Here is a 2854-nt window from a genome sequence, read left to right as displayed (position 1 = left end):
ATGTGGTGCACCCCTGCAGAGAAGATTATCTAAATAGCCGTGTCCACGATAACAAACGTTCAGACTTGTATCCTAATCTAGTACAACTAGAAATGGATACTTGAGATATGTGATGGATATGTGGCTTCGAGATTGCTTTCTCGCAGGGAGTCGAGGAAGGATCTCTGGGCGTTGTTTCTAAAACATGCTTGTTAATTAAACTACTGTTCCATACTCTTCTGAATGCTGCAAGATGCTTGGAGCTGCTTGAAGATGATAGTCTTCAATAGGCTAGGCCTTCCCCTCTATTCTGGCATTCTGCAGTTTAGTCTACAGATGCAACCCTTTCATTTGATACTAATGCCTACTTAGTATAGATCTGATGCTTGCGAGTATTTTGGATGAGTACTCACGGTTGCTTTGCTACCCCTTTTCCCCCTTCTTTCTTCTTTCCGGTTGTTGCAACCAGTTGGTGAATCCCAGGAGCCAGATGCCACCGTCGACTACTACTACTACCCCGAGGGTGCCTACTACTACGTGGAGACCGTCGACGACCAAGAGTAGTTAGGAGGTCCCAGGCAGGCGGCCTTGCCTCATCGATCGTTGTTACTTTTGTGCTAGCCTTCTTAAGGCAAAATTTATTTAACTCATGTCTGTACTCAGATATTGTTGCTTCTGCTAACTCTCTTGTGTATCGAGCTTTTATATTCGAGCCCTGGAGGCCCCTGGCTTGTAATATAAAGCTTGTATTATTTGATTTTATGTCTAGAGTTGTGTTGTGATATCTTCCCGTGAGTTCCTGATCTTGATCGTACGCATTTGCGTGTATGATTAGTGTACGATTGAATCGGGGGCGTCACACCTGGGTTAGTGGCCAAACGACACGTGTCCAATGGCTGGATATTTAACACATGCGGCAGCTTGACTTGGGCTACGAGCAAAGCTGACTCAACCAAATCTAGAAGAGGTTTTCTCTCATTGTCTTCGCTGGAGGACATAGGATTTTAGGTTGAGTATAACGTCAGTTTCTGACTTCATTAACCTCGACCCCACTTAGCAATACGATGGTTCTTAATACACAAGAAAGAAGAAAATGAAACTACCAAAAGACTATGTGTTCGCGCTTCATTGTCTTCAAGCGAAAGTCTTCGCGTACCAGCATTATCTTCAATGTCTTCATATATGTTTAGGGGTCATCTTTAATGGGTGAAACCAAATCACAGGGACTCTGTGTTAACCTGTGTACAGTCGCAAACACATTAGTCTCCCTACTAAGTTTGTCGTCAATACTCCAAAACCAACAAGGAGTGACACTAGATGCACTTACAAATGCCAAGCCTATTTATCCAAAAACGCCTTATTAAATAATCCATGATCACGAAAACCCGTACCTCCTTCACCTTTAGGTGTAGTCAATTTTCCCAGGCAAGCCAGTGAGTTCTCCTCTTATTCTCTTGATCTCTGCACCAAAAAAATCAGATAATCTTGGATAATTCCTCACATAACGAAATCGAAAATTAAGAAGTTCCCATAGCAAAGACAGGAGCAGCTGAATAACTGATTTGGTTTGAAATTCCTTCACTCCACAAGAAGCATACTTTCCATCTAGTCAGATAGCCTTTTAAGGGCTTTATCTTTGGTCGACTCAAACTTACCTGCCTGCATTCTTCCCTCAGGCACATATAAGGCCAAATATTTATCCTCAAAACCATTAGGTGTAATATTTAGAAGGGTCTAAGCATTAGTGTCACTATCCAAACCATGAAAAAAAACATAAAACATCATCATGTCAATCTATGTTTGCACTGTCAGCTCAACTCCTTTACATTCATGCAAGTTGACTTATTTGACATGTCTATCCCACCCCCACCCCCACCCCCAATCCAAAACCTCAAACCATATCCATGACCCCTTCGTAGAGGCCAAACAGAAAACTATGACTCACTAATGACTACAATGAAACACCTATATTTCTCAAATTGCATCGGAAGATCAAGAACCAGCAAGCTCATAAGCAACTCCGAGATGGCCTCGTGGAACACTTGTGAGAATTTCATGGGCAATAGTTCCATCATGTTTTATTTGGATTACTTCATTTGGATCATATGTTGTGTTTGAATTAAAATTTAAAATAATGAATTTATAGTGTTGCTAAAAATTTGTGTTATAAACATAAGGTTTGAATTAATAAGTTTTATGTCAACATAAGGATAAAAGAAGGGCCCCAATAGTAAGCGAACGTTCACTCTATGGTGCATGTCATTTGCGATGTTTTTTATGGCAAATTCTTCATAAACGCATGGCAATTTTATTCAAACACACATGTCAAATTTGGATCTGAGGCGGAAATTGGTATTTTCGCTTGAGGAATTGGCACACTCCCAACACATAAATTGCGGTGAAAAACATTCATTTTGAACCCCAGCGAACCATGAATAGCATTACAGAAAAAAGATAACAAAGAGAAAAATAGAGTTGAGCAAGCGGGCAATTAGTTTTCGCCCTCCCAAATTGTTTTAGAGTGAATTTTCAAGAGTTGAAGACAAGGTAAGGTTTAGAGATGCACTAAACACAACCAAAATATAGGGAAATGTTTAAAACTGGCCAACCGGCTGAACATTGCGCTGGCCACACGCCAGTCACGCAATGGACAGAGATCCTATGGCACGCCACACACGCTTCGTCACCAGTCAACCAGACAATATCAACTTAATCCCCACCGACCCCATTATCCATTCAACCAGAACCATCCATCTCATCTTCTCCACCAAACTCTCCCTCACCTGCAAACCAGCGTCGGTCGCCGTTGCTGCTAGGTCGATCGCGCCGTTGGTACATGGTCGCGTACTTCTCATATCCGCCTCCTCTATCCCCC

General features: G+C 41.9%; 1 long non-coding RNA gene across 1 annotated transcript in view; it reads right to left on the bottom strand.

Moving 5' to 3' along the window:
- Positions 1-969: 969 nt before the first annotated feature.
- The window catches only part of LOC119324269, a 4557-nt gene continuing 2672 nt past the window's right edge, over positions 970-2854 (bottom strand). Inside the window, exons 2-3 of the long non-coding RNA XR_005156832.1 lie at positions 1371-1440; positions 970-1217 (exon numbers count right to left, since the gene is read on the bottom strand). This is a non-coding gene — a long non-coding RNA (uncharacterized LOC119324269). The remainder of the gene's footprint in view (positions 1218-1370; positions 1441-2854) is intronic.

The sequence above is a fragment of the Triticum dicoccoides genome, chromosome 6B (assembly GCF_002162155.2).
Source record: "Triticum dicoccoides isolate Atlit2015 ecotype Zavitan chromosome 6B, WEW_v2.0, whole genome shotgun sequence".
Classification (NCBI taxonomy): domain Eukaryota; kingdom Viridiplantae; phylum Streptophyta; class Magnoliopsida; order Poales; family Poaceae; genus Triticum; species Triticum dicoccoides.
This window is presented reverse-complemented; position numbering and strand designations above follow the sequence as displayed.